Below are 22,926 nucleotides of genomic sequence, written 5' to 3'. Positions count from 1 at the left end.
TCTCGCATCCATACATCACAACTCGAAAGACCATAGCACGAGTTATACGGATCTTGGTTGGCAGACTAATGTCTCTGCTCATTACTAGGCGGTCAAGGCTAGCCATGGCTCGCTTTGCCAGAAGCAGGCGTTTCCTAATTTCATGGCTGCAGTCTCCGTCCGGGGTAATCTTGGAGCCAAGAAGAGAACATCTGTCACAGCTTCCACTTCTTGTCCCTTGATGCTCCAGGACTTGATAGGGCAAGACGCCATGATCTTTGTCTTTTTAATGTTCAGTTTAAGCCCACACTTCTCACTTTCTTCTTGTACGCGCATCAGAAGTCTCTTGAGTTCCACTTCACTTTCTGCCATTAAAGTGGTACCATCCGCATGTCTAAGGTTGTTGATACGTTTTCCAGGAATCTTCACTTCAGCTGAAGAATCATGCAGACCGGCCCTCCTCATGATGCACTCAGCATATAGGTTAAATAGGCAGGGCTACAGTATGCTGCCTCGTCTCACTCCTTTCTCAATCGGAAACCAATCAGTAAGACCATGCCCAGTTCTGACTGTTGCCTCTTGCCCTTCATACAGGTTCCTGTGGAGACAGATGAGGTGAATTGGAACTCCCATCTCTTGGAGAGCTTGCCATAACCTGCTGTGATCTACGCAGTCAAACGCTTTTGCATAACCAATAAAGCAGAAATAGATGGGTTTCTGGAACTCTCTTGCTTTTTCCATGATCAAGCGAACGTTGGCAATCTGGTCTCTAGTTCCTCTGCCCTTGCGAAACCCAGCTTGCACGTCCGGAAGCTCCCGATCCACATACTGTTGCAGCCTACCTTGGATGATTTTCAACATCATCTTGCTAGCATGCGAAATAAGCGCGATCGTGCGGTGGTTGAAACAATCTTTGGCACTGCCCTTCTTTGGAATGGGGATGTAAACTGACCTCCTCCAATCCTGTGGCCACTGCAGGGTTGTCCAAATCTTCTGACATAATGTATGCAGAATGTTAACAGCGTCATGGTTGAGGTTTTGAAGCAACTCAGCTGGAATAATTCCGCTAGCTTTGTTCTTAGCAAGGCTGGCTAAGGCCCATTAAACTTCACTCTTCAGGATGCCCCGCTCGGGATCAGTAATCACAACAGTCTTATGTTGTGTTTGCACATCCGGGTCCTTCTTGTACAGTTCTTCTGTGTAGTCCTGCCACCTCTTCTTTATCTCTGAGGCTTCAGTGAGGTCCCTGCCTCGTTTGTCCTTTATCACGCCCAGCTTAGCACATAAGATTCCTTTGATATCTTTCATTGCCTTATAGTCTTGTGTTCCTCAATTGGCTGTTGTCCTGAACTGAGTGAGTGAGGCACTGATGCTCAGGAAACCATTCTTATCTCTCCTTGCTATTTTCTGAAAATCCGCATTGAGAACCTTTTTTCTTTCCCCCATAAATTTTGCCATCCTCTTTTCCTCAGCTATTTGCAAAGCCTCTTCGGATAACCAGTTTGCTTTCGTGCATTTCTTTTGCTTTGGAACTACCTTAGTAGCAACTTCTTGTATTATATCACGAACATCAGTCCACACCTCTTCAGGCTCTCTGTCTTCTAGATATAATCGCATTTTACCACCGATGTAATATTTGTGAACACAAAGCTGCAAAAAGACCCCCCTCCTCCTTCCCGCTGCAAGTGCCATTAGTAATCAAGAAGCTTGCTTTATGATTATGGAGAATTATCACTTGGAACTGGTAAGTTTTGTACTCATTATATTCTCAGCTTTTGCCTCTGCTGAGAAGTCACCCACAACTTCTATCTTTATCCTCCGTTATTGCTAAGACCAATGACCACTCACTAGAGTAATTAGGCAGAGAATTCAAAGAGAGATGAAGGAGTCATTAATAAGAAATTTATAGTGGCGAACAGTCTATGACTGCAAGCTAAACGTTGTTTTTTTTTACATAACCAAGAAATAACCTTGAAACCTTGGTGGATCTTTCAACTTATGAATAACCTTAGCCCTACACAATTTTGCACATTTATAGATGTTTGACTAATGTTAAAAAGCTAATTTAATAAACGCTTTGTTATATTTAGTGAGAGACAACCGTGTTAGCTTCATGGATTCTTGATGGCTATTGTGAATTCCAAGTATTGCTTGATGTTGCTATTGAACGTTTGGAAGATTCATCAAAGAGCAGCTAGCTCAAACCTCTGACAACAATGAACGACAAACAGCTTATGTAAAACCCAGGTAGCACAAAGTGGGCTATGAAGGTGGGGCCCCGATGGGTCCGATGTAGGCAGTGTAGGACAGCCCCGGTGGGTTCTATGTGGGTGCTACAAGAGGAGCCGACGTAGGCCAGAAAGGGGCTGTCGACAAAGCCCTGATGGGCACCACTAGGGACCAATGCAGGCAGCCCTTGCGGGGCTGCCCACATTTTTCTCGCATTGCCAAAAGAGCACATTCCGCCAGCTCCCCACGATGGCCCTACTTTGCACAGATGCGGCCAGCCGCTCTGGATGAACATTTAGTTTTTATTTCGGTTAGCTCTTCAGAATAAGACATAGGACAGATGCGCGTTCTACAGCACAAGCCGCACTTGGGCGTCCCACATTGTTCTCATAGGGGCCGACGCAGGTAATTGATGGGAAGCCCCAGTCCAAGCGACCTACTAGCCATTTGCTGATGCGTATGGCTGGTAGGTCGCCTACATTACCATCTGACAGGTCTGCATCGAGAGTCGACTTTATCTCGGCAACCTCGCGGTAAAAAGGCAGAGGTCTGTCCGCCTGTGGACCGAGGTATTGTTCGGTTGTAAACGCACGACGCGTCGTGCTCATCCAGTACAGGATGAGTGAGCGACCAGGGTAAGACTCGTCAGCTATTAGCCTCTCTACCAGCCTTAACGCGAGTACTCCAGCCACTGTCGGAATGCACGGCAGGCCAAGGCCTCCCCTGCTCCTCGGAAGGGGCAGGATGTGATGGGCGACTAGCGCTGTCCAGCCATCCCAAACAAAACTCCCTATAAGGGTCGCGAGTGTATTTAGAAGAAGTTTTATTAGACATTAGATATTCACATTAGACATTCACATCAGCGGCGACAAATGACCAAAGGAGGAAATACACATGATTAACAACAAATGAAAGTGCACATAATATACATCCTAAGAAACAAATACATCTCAAGTCAGTATTTACATTCAGAATAAAATTTTGCAGTTCGTGATGATGAGATATACAACAATGAATGACAATTACATGAAGGTATAAACAGTGTAGAATAATTTGCCAAATAAAATAGAATAAACATATACAACAATCGCATGTACAGTATGTATTGCACATGTGGGTTGCGATGTAAACATAAAATATGTTGTTCAGGCTATGGGGATGTGTGTTCCGAACAGTAATATTGATCCTAGTGTTGCAGGCTGTCCACAGCAACCACATAAGGAGCAACAGTTACCAATCAGTATGTTTTAGTATCTTTAGCGCAATTTGCATGAGCGCGAGAACTAAAGCCATGTAACATTTCTAACCGACAATGCATGGCAACTACTGCTATACAAATGCTCTATAATAGTAATTTAGGGCAACATCTAATACAAATAAAGGTTGGAAAAAATTATTGCACAATTGCACGCACGCCTTCTAGCCCCATTACGGCCGGAGCAAGCCCGAAACGGGTTTGCTCACGTTTGCCCCATCGGGAAGCAATGCAGGTTTATGATGGTTGCCTCAGCCCCACTTGCCTGCATCGTGCCTAATGGGGCCCCACATTCTGTGCTACTTGGGAATGTCCGTGAGGCAGGGCCGGGCTCGTATCGGTCACGCGTGAACAAACTCCATGGTAAATATTTGCGGCTTGCTACAGTTCTGAAGACTGCATCCTTCTGCACAAGAACGCATTCCCTCCAGAACTTTTAGATACTTTAGCAAAATAGTATACAATAAAATATTTGTTAAAGCTCTTATTATATCAGTATTATACAACAAAGAGCAGCCTTGGTATATACCGTCAGCGCATAGCATTCCTCTGCCTCTCTGACACGTTCAGTAGCACAGGTCAGCAGCGTCAGTGCATTTCCTTCTCCACATGCCACAAGTTAAATGATGCGCATATGTTGCCACCTCACATGGTGCGGAGGACAGACCAGGGATACATTTGTATAATCATATGTTTCAGAGCAACAGGTGGAAGCGAGTAATTATAATCTTGAAAACTGATACTTAAATTTCGAGTGGAAATGAAGCTTGATTTACATCTAAAGTCAAATCTTCCTGAAAAGGATCAGGCCCCATTCTAAGATAGTAACCGCCGAAATAGTTTTCGCCATGTACAGTACGCCCACCACTATCCTCCTCCCCGTTCCCTGTGTGTAATGCTGCGATCCTCTTAAACCAAGCGAAACACGAACACCAAACTTGCACAAGTTTTGTGGGACTAGGATTTAGCGACGCCACTTCGTGGACGTCACACAGGAGACATCCGGTCTGGCATCTGTGGAAAATGAAGTTCTGTACCTTTCTCTGCCTCTCTCTGTGTGCATAGCCACTAAAAGCTGTCACAGAGTAATAGAGGGCCACCGCAACGTTGAATATGTTATGACGCGTAAGAGTCATCAATTATACTATAGCATTTTTAGACGTAATAATGAGAGCAATCAAATCAAGAAAGTATGTGCAATAACGGGCTATGCTCAAAGATACAAGACAGACGTACGGTTCATACAGGTTTGGTATATTTAGGGGAATTTAGTGCATGTGCTTTCCATTCATGTTACTGTGCGTGACTGGTACACGATGTTCTCTGTCCGTAAACGGTCCTAGCAATAAAGGAAGAAGCAGTTCGAGGTGGTGAATGGTACCTTAGGAGGGCTAACAGCTGAGAAGCGAATGAGTGAAAAATGATATGCTCCAAGCGATAGTTCTGCATACTCATAAAGCAGTCTTCTTGACTCCTAAAAACGCTAGCTTGGGAGCACTTTTTGCAGCTTTGTCTTCAGACGTATTACATTGGTGGTAAAATGTGTATTCACTTTCCGTTTTGTGTATCAATAAACACTAGCCCGAAAAGTAATGTGTATTTTCACCTTTTGAACAGCTTATTTGAGGTTTTATAATAGGCTACAAATCAATCATGATAAGGAGATTTTACTCTGGAAGGATAGATATGCAACTGGTGAATATTTATTATTATCATGCTATGTGTGTTGATAATTATTTGCATCTTATCAAGTTGAACTTTGTGCTTTGCCCTAGTATAGCGTACAGGTGTCCCCATGCATAAGTAATTTTCTCGCACTCCCATTGATCCTTTCAGTGGCCCACACCCATTAGGGCAATTCTGAAGATTTTAACTATCGCTTCTTAGCCTCTACTGAAGCCCTCGTACCCAGTGATAGTATACAGGTGCTAGCATGCATAATCAGTCCTTTTCCCGCTTCCTCATGGACATGCTCCACGTCTCCGTTAACAACATATTGAGATATTACAGCATTTGCGCCTTGTAAGGCAGACATTCCAGAAGCACGCTAAGGGTCTTAGAAAATCAGAAGAGTGTCACCTTTAAAGGTTACAAACTATGTCATTTAATAATCCCGCAACACTTCACACCATTGAGCCCGAATCCTTTTTGGCGCAGTGCAAATTTTGTATCCAGAAGGCAACTTATACCATATGGTATGGGCTTGTCAACAAGATACCAGTATTGATACAATAAATCAGCCAACGTGGGAAGGCTGGGAGGCGGCTCTGTCCAGCTCGGACCTCGAGGATCAACGAGCCCTCGTCGAAACAGCACGGGCAGTGGCTTTTACCACGGTGTCCCGGACTAGGGACCCGACCATCCTTCCCTTAATCTAAGCCAATGTCAATAAATGTTTCCATCATCATGGACATGCTTTGTGACCTACAGCCAATAAGACAATTCTGAACTTTGTTAGTATCGCTTCTGAGCTTCTGCTAGTATTTGGGCTCCCGCCCAGTTTCTCAGTTTTCTGGTCTCTGTTCGTGACGATGGGCTTCAATGGAATTCATGAAGTTCTGCAGCATTAGTGTCATCGTTTCCCTTGCAGTGGTTTTCAGAGGGCTGATGTTAAACCTGTCTACATATTTTTAGCTGCTTCCAAAGGCCGCCTGCTTCGCTTTTACAATGACGGAGCCCGCTTCGACCAATCTAATCTCATCTATTGAATCCATGAGTCAGGAATGTTGCACCTCGACGGAACTCGGTCCCTCAGAGCAGTGAACTCCATCGGTCAATCTAACAAGATGGTTGCGCAGGCCGCGTCATCGTCGCAGGAAAAAAGTGCCACTGGTGGAGAAGGCTGCACCGGTTCTTTATGTCGCGTATTATTCCTTCCCTCTTTCAGAGGGCGATTGATGAATGCATCACAGAGCCCACACAAGAACACGGGCTGGAATATAATAGACACTATTAGTTGCGCGTGCGCAGTGACGATGCGGGGAACGAATGCGCATGCGCAGGTCCATAAGCAACGCGGCCTGTCTTGTGGGTGCAAGCACGCATCAAATCCGGCGTACGCCCGTTGTTGCGTGTGTTGCTGGATGCATTGACTTCATGGCGGCACACTAGCCGCCCGCTTCGAAACGACTGCACCTCGCCGCTGCTTTCTCAGACACGATAGCTCGCTGTAAATTTTGGCTTTCACTTTTATTACACTTTTATTCGCTGGCGCCTCGCGAATGATACGTGTTCGTGATCAATCGTTGTTCAATTATATCGTTAACGCGTTCTACCATCTGTGAATGAAAATGGGTGCTGTGGATTGGTTTCCCTCTTCTAGAGTGTACTATATCGATTTGAAGCGGATTACTCTCTTGTTTACGCGATATCCGAGGGTAGTTTCATGCAGGTTACGAACTGGTAATTATCGTTTGTTAGCAGTAATGCGCTGGAGTTGTATTTTTTTTGGCTGCCCTTCATATGTGATAAATGCGGATGATTTTGCTACTTCCTAATTTTCTGCAAGCGATTTTATTTCTCATATATTTTTCTGATTGTAACCGCATGGAGGAGCTTTTCGCGGACGGTTGCTTGGTCAAATCGGTTACGTTTTCGGTCATCAGCGGTTCGTCTTTGCCTTTCTTTTACCTCTCATTTACGGGTATATAAGCACGACCAGCAGGAATACAAATTGTTATTGCCGTATTTCGGAGAGTGGTCGGCGTGGAAGACGGTTGAGTGCCGTTAATATCTGTCTGAGACGAAACAAATAAATACTATTTCATTACTTGCTGCGATGCTGGAGAAAACGGCTGCACAGAGACTTTACACATACCAAGGGCTTCGAAATACAAATTTACTCGTCTTCTCGCTGCAGAAGTCGCGAGATTGCCCTACTCTGTTAGTATTTATTCAAAATATATTACGAATAAAGAAACAGTGTTGTGCCAAACAGTGGTGAGGACTCTTGATTCAGTTCAGTTCAGTCGTTCAGTCGTGTCCGACTCTTCGTGACCCTATGGACCATGTCACGCCACGCTTTCCGGTCTCTCACTCTCTTCCTAACATCACATAACTTCATCTGCAGTGCCTTGAGGATGCCATCTAACCATCGCGTTCTCTGCGTACCCCTTCTCCGGCGACCCCCAACCTTTCCCAACATAAATTCTTTCTCCAGCGACTCCTCTCTTCTCATCAGATGACCAAAGTTGCTGAGCTTTACCTTAGAATTTGACACTCCAATGAGCAGTCATGATTTATGGTCGACAATATTGACTGATTTGATCTACTGGCAGTCCAAGGAACTCTCAAGAGTCTTCGCCAGCACCACAATTCAAACGTGTCAATTCTTCGGCGGTCAGTCTTTTTCACAGTCCAACTCACGCATCCATACATCACAACTGGAAAGACCATAGCACGAGTTATACGGATCTTGGTTGGCAGACTAATGTCTCTGCTCTTTACTAGGCGGTCAAGGCTAACCATTGCTCTCTTTCCTAGAAGCAGGCGTCTCTTATTTCACGGCTGCAGTCTCCTTCCGAGCTAATCTTGGAGCCCAAGAAGAGAAAATCTGTCACAGCTTCCACTTCTTGTCCATTGATGCTCCAGGACTTGATAGGGCAAGACGCCATGATCTTTGTCTTTTTAATGTTCAGTTTAAGCCCAAACTTCTCACTCTCTTCTTGTACGCGCATCAGAAGTCTCTTGAGTTCTGCTTCACTTTCTGCCATTAAAGTGGTATCATCCGCATATCTAAGGTTGTTGATACGTTTTCCAGCAATCTTCACTCCAGCTGAAGACTCGTCCAGACCGGCCTTCCTCATCATGCACTCTGCATATAGGTTAAATATGCAGGGCGACAGTATGCAGCCTTGCCTCACTCCTTTCTCAATCGGAAACCAATCAGTAAGACCATGCCTAGTACTAACTGTAGCCTCTTGCCCTTCATACAGGTTCCCGAGGAGACAGATGAGGTGAACTGGAACTCCCATCTCTTGGAGAGCTTGCCACAATCTGCTGTGATCTACGCAGTCAAATGCTTTCGCATAATCAATAAAGCAGAAGTAGATGGGTTTCTGGAACTCTCTTGCTTTTTCCATGATCCAGCGAAGGTTGGCAACTTGGTCTCTAGTTCCTCTGCCCTTACGAAACCCAGCTTGCACGTCCGGAAGCTCCCGATCCACATACTGCTGCAGCCTACCTAGGAGGATTTTCAACATCACCTTGATAGCATGCGAAATAAGCTTGATCGTGCGGTAGTTGGAACAATCTTTGGCACTGCCTTTCTTTGGAATGGGGATGTAAACTGACCTCCTCCAATCCTGTGGCCACTGCAGGGTTGTCCAAATCATCTGACATAATGTATGCAGAATGTTAACAGCGTCACGGTTGAGGTTTTGAAGCAACTCAGCTGAAATGCCATCAATTCCGCTAGCTTTGTTCTTAGCAAGGCTGGCTAGGGCCCATACAACTTCACTCTTCAGGATGCCCGGCTCGAGATCAGTGATCACAACCATCTTATGTTGGGTTTGCGCATTCGGGTCCTTGTACAGTTCTTCTGTGTATTCCTGCCACCTCTTATTTATCTCTGCGGCTTCAGTGAGGTCCTTGCCTCGTTTGTCCTTTATCACGCCCAGCTTAGCACAGAAGCTTCCTTTGATATCTTTGATTGTCTTATACACAGCTCTTGTGTTCCTTAATTGGCTGTTGTCCTCAACTGCTTGGCACTGTATGTTCAGGAAGGCATTCTTGTCTCTCCTTGCTATTTTCTGAAAATCCGCATTGAGAACCTTGTATGTTTCTCTTTCCCCCATAACTTTTGCCATCCTCCTTTCCTCAGCTATTTGCAAAGCCTCTTCAGATAACCAGTTTGCTTTCTTGCATTTCTTTTGCTTTGGAGCTACCTTAGTAGCATCTTCTTGTATTATATCACGAACATCAGACCACATCTCTTCGGGCTCTTTGTCTTCTAGATCTAATTCTTGAAATCGGTTCCTCACTTCCACAGCATATTCTAATGGAATTTGATCCAGATTATACCTGAAAGGCCTTCTAGTTTCCTGCGTTTTCCTCAATCGAAGCTTAATCTTGGCAACAAGAAGCTGATGATCGGTGCCACAATCGGCCCCAGGCCTTGTTTTTACTGCTTGTATAGCGCTTCTCCATCTCTGCCGGCAAATAATATAATCGATCTGATTCCTGTACAGACCGTCCGGTGAAGTCCATGTGTACAGGCGCCTCTTGTGCTGTTGAAAATGAGTATTCCCTATGGTCAGGTTGTTTTCTTGACAAAACTCTACTAGCCTCTGCCCAGCTTCATTTGGCCCACCAAGACCAAACTTGCCTGTAATTCCGGATCTTTCTTCACTCCCTACCTTAGCATTCCAGTCTCCTATGAGAAAAACGACGTCTGATGATGGGGCGTGGTCTAAAAGGCATTGTAGGTCCGCATAAAATCTCTCAACGTCAGCTTCTTCAGCAGTAGTGGTCGGTGCATAGACTTGGATAACTGTTATGTTGAAAGGGTGACCTTGGATCCGAAGTGAAATCATTAGGTCGTTTTTGGGTTGTACCCTAGCACTGCTTTGCCCATTCTTCTGTTTACTATGAGAGCGACCCCATTCCTTCTCTTGGATTCGTGCCCACAATAAAAGACATAACGGTCGCCGGATTTAAATTCTCCCATTCCGGTCCACTTGAGCTCGCTGATACCCAAGATATCAATGTTCAATCTGTCCATTTCTCGCTTGACGATATCCAGTTTACCTTGCGTCATAGATCTTACATTCCATGTTGCTATGTGATACATCTCCTTGCAACATCGGACTTTCCGGTCGCTTCCCGACACATCCACAACTGAGCGTCCTTTTGGCTTTAGCCCAGCCGCTTCGTTCGTCCTGGAGCTACTAGGAATCGCCCTTTGTTCATCCCCAGTAACATGTGGCACGCCTTCCAACCTGGGGGGCTCATCTTCCGGCGCCATATCATTAATGGTATTGTGACTGGCCATAGGGTTTTCTTGGCAGGAAATACTGGAGTGGGTTGCCATTACCTTCTCCAGTGAATCACATTTTGTCAGAACTCTCTGCCGTGACCTGTCTATCTTGGGTGGCCCTACACAGCAGAGCTCACGACTTCATCGAGTTTCGCAAGCCCCTCCGCCACGACAAGGCAGTGATCCATGAAGGGGGACTCTTGATTACTGAGCCCCAAAACATTGGTGCGTCCACAGCAGCGACCACCGCGCTTTGATAAAGGCGATGCGGAAGCCGCCTGTGCAGTGTCTAATGTCAGCGCGCAATAAAGAGCCCCAGCTGGTCTAAATTTCCGAAGCACTCCATACGGCGTCCATTAGCCGATCCAGTTTTGAAAATCCAAACATCATTTACCACATGCAAACTGAGTTATACTCAAGATAGCATTCTTTTGCTTCTTATTTATTTGGCATGTACGACTAAGTATATTTTCAGGATATAAAAAGGCATAACATGCGTGACATGCAGGCGCGGCAGCCTAATGGGCAATATATATATATATATATATATATATATATATATATATATATATATATATATATATATATATATACTTATATATGAGGCACGAAAATGAGGCGGTGTAGCAGGGAACCACACATGAGCACAAAGCGGTTATTTATATGACTGACGCACCAACAGCAGGCGACGACACAGTCGAATTGGTGAGGCTTTCTATCGATGGCAGGAAGCATGCAGAGCCCTTTATAACTGGCGAAAATTATATATGAGCAGTACCCATGCCAGTAATGCTTGCAGTTATTTAAAACGTTTTTTTTTTCGACACTAACTCGCCACCGTCATTTGCGACAACCGACGCGGCCGCAGCGTGTCATAAGTTAAAGCAGCGAGCATTTCCGGGATCTTAAAGCTCAATTGGTGCCTGTCACCGGATGCTCTCTAGTGGAATAAATAGCATCAGGAATATCCGAATACGTAAAGAAAAATTTCGAAGGCGCGACACTCAGAGTGCATGTGTGACTAAATGGACCTACATATGTAGCGCGGATGTGGGCCTGCTTGTGGCGCCGCCCTATATTGCAGGTTGCCCATAGTCGCATAAGTCCACTTCGGAGGGCACATCAAGCAGCACTTACACTGCTTTCGTTAAGCCATTTAGGCAGATGTGCATCTATCGCATATGGCTTGTTAGCGGTGAACGGACATTGACGCATAAAAGTTGAAGACCAGACCTCGTCCCAATTCTTGGGCACATGCAGTTATTGTAACAGTGCTTCCCCCATTGACCAGGTAGACACTGGAACAATACAACAGAGCTGTATTTAGCGCGTGCCTTAAGAACAGTAAACGTGTTAAGCAAATTAAAACATATTTTTAAATAATTTCAACAGCATTAAACCCTTTACGAATTTGTTGGTCAGGGGTGTTAAAACGTCTTGCTGTCAAGCACAGACTACAGGGGAATTGTCATTAAACACATTCTTATGAGCATTAAACAAGACATATATGGTGTGGCGGTACACCATATATTCCGAGCGTCCACGTTTTACTGTGCTTAGCAATATACCGTGTCCGGGGAAAACAATTGTCCTATTAGGTTGAGCTAGCACTCGTGTTTGATACGTCTGTCGCCCGCCGTAATAATTGTATATTGTGGGCATATGAAAACATTACCTGTGTGAATATTTATCTCGTCGTAAAACCCTCACAGTAAACCAAGGTTTAGCTGCCTAATGCTGATTTGGATGTACTACAAATGCAGATTGCACAAAAACAGCGTGCGGTATTATTAACCTACGAGGTCGCTGTGGAGAAATAGCGCTCGTATGAAAGATCTGAAAATCCATCCTTTTGTGTTGCGTGCACGCCAGGTATGGTGCATACTCAAAAGAATTTCTCTTTTGTGAATCAAGTGAGGGTTTGTAGAACATGTATATGGTACTTTATATATTGTCACCAACACACGTAGCAAACAGAAGAACAACCGAGCTGCCCTTTTTTTAATCAAGCGAAGCTCGAGACAGACGAGGACGACGCTCAGCCACGCGCCAAGACATTCGGCCACTTGGTGGCACTAGAAGATGGGCAGCGGTGTGGCATTGCCCCCCTTCCAAGAGACATCGACCCGATGCCGCAAACGTAAAGGAACAATAGAAAAGCGGGGCAAGTTGTACGGGAGTCTCTGGCTCTGGTTTTGACCCTAAAATTGTTTAACGATTATAATAAGACTTCATTCTGGCGACGTGAACTATTTATGACTTCGGATGGCGAGTGGAGCGGACAGTGTCTTGTGGTAACACCTCGTAGTTCACCGCGCTAAGGTGACGGAGCACCTCGTAGGCTCCAAAGTAATGGCGCAGAAGCTTTTCAGAGCGCCCCCGCAACCGTATTGGGCTCCAAACCCAGACTTGATCATCGGGTGTGTAAGTCACCTCTCGGTGTCGCAGGTTCTAGCGCTAGGCGTCGTGTACTTGTTGGTGACGAATTCGCTGTCGGGCAAGTTGGCATGCGGCTTCTGCATCACGAATAAATTGGTCAGCCCCCACGACAGTGGAGGGACCCGAATTTGGAAGAAGCATGGCATCCAGCATAGTTAAAGGTTCGCGTCCGTGGACCAAATGAAATGGAGGGAAGCGTGTGGTTTCCTGGAGCGCAGTGTTGTATGCCAACGAGATGTACGGCATAATTCGGTCCCAGATCCCATGATCGTCGTCTACATACATACAAATCATGTCGGTAATTGTCTTGTTAAGCCGCTCAGTTAGTCCATTAGTTTGAGGATGATACGCAGTTGGTTTGGTGCCATTATGTCGAAGGACTTCGCTCGTGAGTGCCGATGTAAACGAGGTTCCCCTGTCAGTTATGACGACAATTGGGGCCGTGTGACGGAGTACAATGTTACGAGTGAAGAAATGCGCAACTTCCTCTGCGGTACCACGGGGAATGGCCTTGGTCTCAAAGTAGCGGCTTAGGTAGTCAGTAGCAACCACTATATACCTGTTATCCATAGAGGACTTCGGGAATGGGCCCAGTAAGTCCATGCCGTGGAAATTAGCTAAAATCCCAGAAGTGGGGTTCATGATATACGCAGATGATGTCACGATTTGGTCTGTTCATAAACAAAATGATAGACAGAATCGACATCTGCAAGAGGCTTTAAATACCATAGATGAGTACGTGCAAAGTGCAGGCCTGGAATTATCACCTCAAAAGTCCAGTTACATTCATGTTGCCAACAAGAATGGAAGAAAACAATTGGCAACGCAAAGAGTCTCCCTAAAGATTGGAAATCAGGCATTGGAAGAGGTGGACGAGTTGAGAGTTCTTGGCCTAGAAATTCACAAATCCGGCAAAGGAACACAATGGCTTCATAAGGTGAAAAAAGTAGCTGCGACTTCCTTAAACTTGATAAGACGCATTTCGTCTAGGGGAGGAGGAGCTCGAGCGGACATGGCAAGACGTCTTGTACAATCAGTGTTACAGCCGAGGATACTATACCAGGCCCAATTCCAAAGACTCACGAGGCGGCAATGGGCGAAATTGGAAACAATAAATAGAAACGCAATGCGCACTATCACGGCCTTACCAAAACTTACCCCTATCCCTATTCTCCAAGAGTTTGCACAGATAAATACGTTGACCGAATTAATTAAACAACAAGAGGCAACAAGGGATATGAAGCGAAAGTACGTTACGCCCATAGCATCCTTGTACAACGAAGTGGCAGTTCGAACACCACCAATGGCTGACTCCCCTCCGCGGGAATTCACTACTATCACGACAAACAAGACCACTCGGCTTCGTCGCAAAGAAAAGCTGGCATCTCGACCTCTGGTTGATGCACTTCCAGGTACCTTAATTGCATATACGGACGCATCAATTATAGAAAATGGCGGTAGAACAGCAGCTACTAGTCCAACACACAGCGAACTAAAGGTACATAAAGAATATCTTTTAGAATACCCGGACCCGCTTGTGATGGAACTCTATGCAATCCGCGATGCTATGGAGGCCATAAATAAAATAGATTCGATAACAGAAGCCCACATCTATACAGACTCATTAGCCGCCATAAAACAACTGAAGAAAGTGACGAAGACGCTATGTGTTACCCAGGAAATCCACGCACTCAATAAAAAAACAATGATAAGCATCCAGATACATTGGACACAAGACAGTGCTGAGAACGCCGAGCAGAGAAAAGTTGACCACCTCACACACAAAGTTCCACACACAAAGGCGCCCCTCACCAGGCTCCCTTTCGATGCCCGCTCCGCTGTTTCCATTTTAGCATCCTCATTAAGGAAAAGTACACGTGCCCTCATTCCCCCGTGTACATTCCCACTCCCTCGTAACTTAACGACATTGGAGGAGGTTTCCCTTAGAAGGATAAGAGCTGGGGCGGCCCTTACCCCGTCGGTAAAATTCCGATGGGAATCGCAAGCTTACATCGGACCAACCACATGCCCAAAGTGTTCCACACCAGCTGCAGAAGTCGATGTTCGCCACCTGCTATGGACTTGTGCAGGGACAAGGGAATCAAGGACACAGATTCTGCGCGAAGTGGGTCTAACCACAACAAGGGAAGAGGACTTTTCTAAATGGCTCACCGACAACGCTAAGAGCGGGAGCCTGCTCCGGTTCCTCATGGAAAACCATTTACATGAGTTTATATAATATGCCTTATGGCAAATTTGCGTACAAAAAAAAAGTCCATGCCGACCTGTTGAAATGGGAATTTCGGGGGATCGATAGGCTGCAGGAGGCCAGCTGGTTTAATGGGCGGTGTCTTCCGCCGCTGGCACTCACGGCAGGTACGGACGTAGCGGTGCACAACGGCAACTAGCCTGGGCCAGTAGTACTTTCGGCGTATCCGTGCCAATGTGCGAAAAAAACCGAGATGACCGGAAGAAAGGTCATCGTAGCACGCACGAAGAACTTCGTCATGAAGCGTGGTGGTTACTACTAGCAGATAAACAGTTTCTGTTGGACCGTAGTTCTTCTTGTAGAGCACACCTTCGCGCAAGCAAAATGACGGCAGTCCGCGCCTGAAAAGCTGAGGAGGAGATGACACGGTTCCTTCGAGGTATTTGATGAGGGGCAAAATTTCAGAATTGGCCCGCTGCTTTCGGGTTAAAGTGGACGACGTGATAACACCAAGGAAAGCGGTATCGGCTTCGCAGCCGTCCGTGTGGCAGGGAGTACGGTCGCGGGACAGACAGTGAGCATCACTGTGTTACTTGGTGGACTTGTGCACGATAGTAACGTCAAATTCTTGCAACCGAAGGCTCCATCGAGCAAGCCGACCCGATGGATCTTTCAGGTTTGCCAGCCAACACAGTGAGTGATGGTCGCTCACGACACGAAACGAATGACCATACAAGTACGGACGAAATTTCATGACTGCCCACACAACAGCGAGGCACTCCTTTTCCGTACTTGAATAGTTAACTTCAGAACGGGACAAAGTGCGACTGGCGCTAGCAATGACGCGTTCTGCACCGTCCTCCACTGAACAAGGACCACACCGAGTCCAATGTTACTGGCATCCGTGTGCAGTTCCGTGTTAGCCTCTTCGTCGAATTGACCAAGTATAGGTGTACATTGGAGACGGGACTTGAGTTCCGTGAAGGCTTGTTCCTGGTCGGGGCCCCAAAGGAACGGTTAGGCATCTTTTGTCAGGCGGGTCAGAGGCTCAGCGATCTTGGAGAAATTGTGAACAAAGCGACGATAGTACGCGCAGATGCCAAGAAATCGACGCAAGCTTCGTTTATCTTCTGCTGTGGGGAATGAAGCGAAAGCGGCCGTCTTTTCTGGGTCTGGGCTAACACCTCGAGCGCTGACAATGTGGCCGAGAAATTTCAGCTCACTAAAAGCAAAGTGGCATTTTTCGGGTTTTAGAGAGAGACCAGCATATCGGATGGCCTCGAAAACAGCGCGCAAATGTTTCAGGTGCTCGTCGAACGTGCCCGAGAAAATTATGGCGTCGAGATATACGAGGCATGACTGCCACTTCAGGCCAGAGAGTACGGTGTCCATCATTCGTTGAAATGTGGCAGGGGCCGAGCACAGGCCAAACGGAAGCACTTTAAACTCATACAAACCGTCCGGTGTAATAAAAGCGGTCTTCTCACGGTCGCGCTCGTCAACCTCTATTTGCCAATATCCACTGTGGAGGTCAAGTGACGAAAAGTAAGTGGCATGGCGAAACCGATCGAGGGTGTCGTCTATGCGCGGCAGGGGGTACACATCCTTTTTCGTGACGTTGTTGAGGCGTCTATAATCCACACAGAACTTCAAGGTTGCATCCTTCTTCGCGACAAGGACAACAGGCGAAGCCCACGGGCTCGACGACGGCTGGATAATGTCGTCCTGGAGCATTTCTATTTAGTTAAATGCCGAATTACACATAAGAAAATTCTCACTTAGGATCATCAAGCATTGCCTTTATATTCCGATCATTTTCCATTTTTGAACCACGTTTTCTTTTTTTTTTATTTTTCAATTTTATAACTCATGAATACATATTTCATTCCAATGATTATATAAATTTATTATCGCCTATCACACACCAATTAACCACCAAACAATACAGCCCCCTATTTTGTTGTGCAGCGTTTTTACATAGCCTCCAGTTTTTTACGACACGTAGTGCGGGCAGCTACACCTACTATTTTAACGCCGATATTTTTTCATTAAAGCGAACTGGTGTAAACCATCGCTCAAAAGGCAGGCTAAAAGTCTGAAGACAACCACTTGCCTCATTGCACGCGCTAATGTGAAAGCACTGAGTGGTGTCTCGGATTTTTCTTTGGCTTTGTGCTGTTTCTCAGGGTCTTTGGTAGGCCTGTTTTGTGGAATGTGGATGGGATTTTGTCTATTTATACATTCGGCCTACGACTAACTTTGTCATTCATTATCTATTCTCACTGAGACACAAAAGCATAATAATAACTACTAGATCTTGTATTGGCTCATTGTGTGGACTGGATTGGATTCTCGGCTTTGACTTGTAGTGGGGCTGGGAATAAAGTTGCAAGGTATTATGCATTTTCATCATTGCATTAGGCTATGGTTTTGATTTTTGTTTATGTTATAGATTCGTGTTATGAATGATGTGCCTACTCATTGTTCAAATTTTTCTAATTCATTATCTACAAGAAATATTTAAGGAATAAGGTATTTGTCTTTTTGTCTTGCTATGCAAATTATGCTAATTAGCTTTGGATCGGTCTCGTCTGAAGCAAGCCACTGATGAGCTACTAAAGAATTTTGCCTTAATATATGCAGCGTGTGCGCCTTATAGAAGTGTTCTGGTGGTCATCTATTGAGAATTGTCTGAAGCTTGCATCAGCCAACCATACGACCGCTTTCCTGAAGAACTAGCTTTTTAGACGCAGCGATATCCAAGGAAGAACAAAGTAGTTCTGTGTCCTGGCAACCGTAGTGTCTGTGCTCGTTGCGCCCAACCTGCATTGCTTGATGACAAACATGTAGTTCCTTTTTCGCTTAATAAAGGAGAACACTGCTGAAGTACTGCACATTTTATCCCCGTCTTCATCAATTTTAAAAATGTCTATACCTTTGCTTAACTAACAGTGAGAGCCATATAAAATTTTTATCTCTAATAGAGATGATGGATCCAAAAATTTATTTGTAGGCAAAGAATTCCAGAGAACTATTTCCAAATTCGTGATATAACAAAAAATTTCTAACTTAAATGAGCAGGACAGTACCGTGTGCTTTGTAGCGGTAAGTTGACAGGATTAAATCCTCCCCTAGAGCGTAGCAAAATTTGCAAGGTTTCAGCAAAACGATGAAGATGCCCCGCCGGGGTGGTGCAGTGGTAAGACGCCCGACTACTGTGCCGGAGTTCCCGGGATCGAATCCCGGCCTCGGCGGCTGCGTTTCGATGGAGGCGAAACGAAGTGGCGTCCGTGTGCTGTGCGATGTCAGCGCACGTTAAAGATCCCCAGGTGGTCGAAATTACTCCGTAGCCCTCCACTACGGCTCCTCTTTCTCTCTTTCCACTTTCATTCCCACCTTCCTCCCTTCCCTTCGGCGCGGTTCGGGTGTCCACAGAGCAAGTGTGACAGTTACTGCGCCTTTCCCTTCCTGTGAACCAATTTAACTTTATTTAACTTATGAATATATATGTAACATTTGGTTCTCTCCGTGCACAATCCTCCATTAACATTTCATTGAAGAGAGTGATGCTTATTCGCTGTCTATTCTCTTCCCGCTCATTATCAAGAAGTAAAGAGAGCGGCCAGTAACGGTTAATAAATGTGGAACGAACTATGTTTGAGAATAACTTTGCATGCATTGACCTTTTTCAGGACCTACCGCACAAATGGGGGACTGGTAGGGAGACGTACCCTGAAGAAACATGGTCCAGCCAAGCTTTTTTGAAACTCTTTACAGCGAATTGCAGCTGCCACAATACACCATTTCTTTAACTTCTAGATTGATGTCGCGGCTTTGACGGCGATAAAATTTATTGCAACACTAGCCAATAAAAAATGATAGTTTCGCTTTCCCTTGCTGCACACATTTGATAATATTTGCGAAAAACAAATATTTCGTAATTTTCCTACATACCAATTACGCCATGTATTGCTGATTTAGGTTCCGCCTCTCATCATCATTAGAGGCGGAGAGTGTGGCCTAAACCATGTACTTTTCGGGTTGATTTCTCCTTCCTACAAGGCATTTATTACAAAAAGAATTATTTATTACTTTTGAGCTATAGAAGTATTCAAATCATTCGCATGATAAAAACACTCAGAAGGTTCAAGAGTGACTTAATTATTCGCAATTATCTTTAAAGAGGCACAAGAAAAAAAGCTTTCAATTTTTGGTAAACAATTGTCGGACGTAATTTGCGGCCAAATGACGATTGCTTTAGATATTTATGAAAGAAAAGACGGGTCTGAACTGAGCTTATGATGTCCGCGGTATGCGACATGTATAAAACATAAGATACTCTGAACTGAATTTATACGGACTGCGAAATGTTCTGCCAATGGGCATGAGTCCCACGGGTGTCGAAATAAAATTACGATTATTATGGTAAAATGTCCGTTTAGTGCCGGAGACAGAAATGAAAAAGAAGCTGATATTCTAAATTGCCGGCATACAAATGGTGAACCAGATTTTTACAGCACCTGCCTTTAGGACGCCTATCGTGGCAGATTTTAATCTTCAAGAAAATACACCCAATATTCAAATAATTGTTGAATCCTGTAATAGATGGCATGCGAGCACTGCTGGAGAAAGGTTGCCAAAACACTGGGTTACACAATTCGGGAATTGCTCCTTGAAATCGCAATCTTTTCGTAACTCAAATATATCTGCAAAACGGTATGTTTCAATACTTGTACAAATGAAATCTTGGTAGCTTTTAGGGCGTGCTAGATACCATTGTTATTATTCTGTTCTAAGTTTCTAAGTGATACAGATAAAAGTAAATAATTTTTACCAAGACATCGACAGGTATTTCGTAATAGATCAGCCCCTCCGCTATATAAACGTAATCTTATTATTTCCCCTGCCTATCAAGGTAACTCTCAACATAGCGCAGAAGACCGAGATTTCGTCAATCATTTACAGACTCCAGGTATCCTTCTTACGAACTGGCCATACATGTTTGATATGTATCGAACGTTACACGTATCATATTGTTGCACATATGCCAAGAAATGTTTAAGATATCCTGGAATTTAATATTTTGTGCCCTCAACCATATCGGTTGCGACGCGTAACATTACAATTATTTTCATGCAATAATTTTCCCTAGTACTTTGGGCAATGCAGTTCGACCTCGTTGCGTTAATTAACTTTCTCTTTTGGCCGGTTTGCGAACAGCCGCGTAAAATCCCTAGACCCTGACCTGAAGCTCCGGTTTCTACCTGGACTACCCCGACGCGAAGAAACTTTGCTGTGCCACCTGTGGGTTGGTGTACGTCACCCGTTAATAATTAGGGGGTATTATTAACGATGCGCCCTTAACGGTGCGCACACTCCCAGACATCCTTAGAGTGAGTGGGGGTAGCTGTTCCGGTCGCAAAGGAGATGCCCTCGACTTGCGTGGCAAGCTCAGCCGGAATTCAACTACTTTGTAGTGACAGAAGGGGGTGGTCGTTTGGTGCCCAGCGGTCGCCGGTTCAAACCAGAGTAAGGATCGGAGTCAGAAGTAACAAACAAAACGCAATTTATGCACAGCAAGAGACGATACAAAGGAACACACAAGATCACTTGAAATACAACAGACGAGAGGTTCACAGAACACAAACGCTAAGCATGCAACTACAGAATGATTAAATAACACAGGCTTTACAACCGATCAAACACGAGAGAGTTACATAAACAACCACCAAATTGTTCACCGGGCACTGTTGCAGTCCGACGCCTCAAGAGTCACGATGTGGCCGCCATACGAGACGAGCGCCGCTCCCTTGAAAGTCCGTGGGCTTGCCAGCAGCGGGTGATCCCCGGGAGTCCAGCCGAAGCACAGGCGAACACGTCGCAAAGCGCCGACGAACTGACTGACTGACTGGCTGACTCATCAAGCGGCGCGGTCGTTTTAAATAGGGCGCGCCGCGTCTGTTTGTTAACATGCGTCAAAGCTAGCGCGCACACACACATAGCTTCGCTGGTTATAGCTCCCTCTTCTCCCGTCGAGCCGCGCGTCGTCATTGGCTAGGTCCCATAGAAGATGCTGGAATTTTCTGGCTGATTCCAGTCCGATGAACCACCGTCCTCCCCGGGCAATGGGAAAGAGGGTGACGGCAACGCGTACAAAGCTACGCGCTCTCCCGCGCGGGGAAGGGGGCTTTTCTCTACATGCTTTCCACGCGACGCCGCGCGGGCCTCGCGCCGTGCCGACTTGATGAATATGTGCGCCGATTTCGTGACAGTGTAGCATTCACAAACTCGTATTCTTTTATGAAAGGCATGGCAGACAGCCCTACATGTAGAAACTGTGGGCGCGATGAGTCTATAGGCCACATTCTTTGTGAATGCCCCATATACAGTGAGGAAAGACAGTGTCTGTGCCCTACGCTGGAGCATTTAGATGGACGCCCATTGAAAGAAATTAAGATTTTAGGTCCCTGGCCACGGCGATCGTCTGCGGTGAAGGCCTCCAGGCACTGCTCCGCTTTGTGAAAAGCACAGTCCTAACGAAAGACTATGGGTTTGCTGTTATGTTAAGCGATATGACTGTGACGTGATGTGATGTGGCATGTCTGTGAAGTGAATGTACTGACTTCAACCATCTCTCTATAAGAACTTTTACATCCACTCACCCCCTTTTCCCAGTGCAGGGTAGCAAACCGGTTGCTTTTACGGGTTAACCTCCCTGCCTTTCCTCCTCATCATCTTTTTCCTCCTCCTCTTCCTGTACACATTGATGCGACTTTACGGACATTGTCTATTCTAGTTTTTGCTTCGTCACCCTGCCATCAGTGCGCAGTATGACTCATTTCCTCGGCTTTCGAAGTATTGCTCGAAGTGCCCTTGATTACTCCATGAAGCAAAAATGAGGCAGAGACAAGATGCAGATGCCTTTGTTCTCCGAAGATGCGAAGCCGTAGAAATGTCAAACTAGAAGATATTAATATGTGGAATAATTCCATGACATTCTTACGTGACATTCTGAAGCTCGGACGTTTGAACGACGGATACTAAAGAATAGCTCGAGAAATAAAATATTTTTTTTTTAAATTACAGGAAAAAGTTAGCTGATCAATGGTATTCTGCGTCGGAAACATAGAAAAAGAAAACTAGTGTTAAGTTTACATTTGAGTAAAAGGTCAAAACGTATTTGGTTTACTTTTAACGTTTCGCGGTGTTCTTCTCCGTATGGCATAGTTAAAAAGACCTCGCCTTTCAAGAACTTGTTAGTGGTTATTGAAAACATATGCAAAGCGATCTATAATATTGCTACATAAAATCACACAGAAATAAGAAAAGAATTCGAGAAGGCAAGAGTAGAAGGGCGTAATGATAAACAACCTAAAATGATAAAAAACATAAATTTAGGTTAGGTGTCATTTATATATTTCTTCAAATTGCTTCCTGAAGACGCATTTAATTGCAAAATTAAACTTCCGCGTAGCGTGATTATAGGGCAGTACAGTATCTTTATAATTTCTGTCTTGCTTGATGCGCCTCGAATTGCTGCGGTCATGTCTGCAGATGGTCATTCGGAACTCAAATTAACACTTCGTGAATAAATGAAATCACTTACTGCGATAAAACGAATATTGTACAGAGCAGCACCAAGTGCATCCAGAGCTGGCCCATTTCAATCTCTTACCGATAATTTAAAACCTAAACGGTCCTCCTTTTAGAGTGCTGTAATTCACTCCAAAAGCCTTGCAGCTTTTTATTTGAAGTCAGACTTGAATTTAAGAATTCAATATTTCTGATGCACTTCTGTACCTTCTAAACTTCTGCATGATAAGTATTGCAGTAGGAGAA

At 45.1% G+C, this 22,926-nt stretch overlaps 1 long non-coding RNA gene across 2 annotated transcripts in view; it reads right to left on the bottom strand.

The window, feature by feature from the left end:
* The window catches only part of LOC146174461 (uncharacterized), a 69,000-nt gene extending 46,074 nt beyond the window's left edge, over nt 1–22,926 (bottom strand). For both annotated transcript variants that reach the window (XR_014701772.1, XR_014701770.1), the window contains exon 1: nt 22,694–22,926. This is a non-coding gene — a long non-coding RNA (uncharacterized LOC146174461). The remainder of the gene's footprint in view (nt 1–22,693) is intronic.

Source organism: Amblyomma maculatum, chromosome 11 (assembly GCF_055883805.1).
Source record: "Amblyomma maculatum isolate TAMU_Amacu chromosome 11, ASM5588380v1, whole genome shotgun sequence".
NCBI classification, from domain to species: domain Eukaryota; kingdom Metazoa; phylum Arthropoda; class Arachnida; order Ixodida; family Ixodidae; genus Amblyomma; species Amblyomma maculatum.
This window is presented reverse-complemented; position numbering and strand designations above follow the sequence as displayed.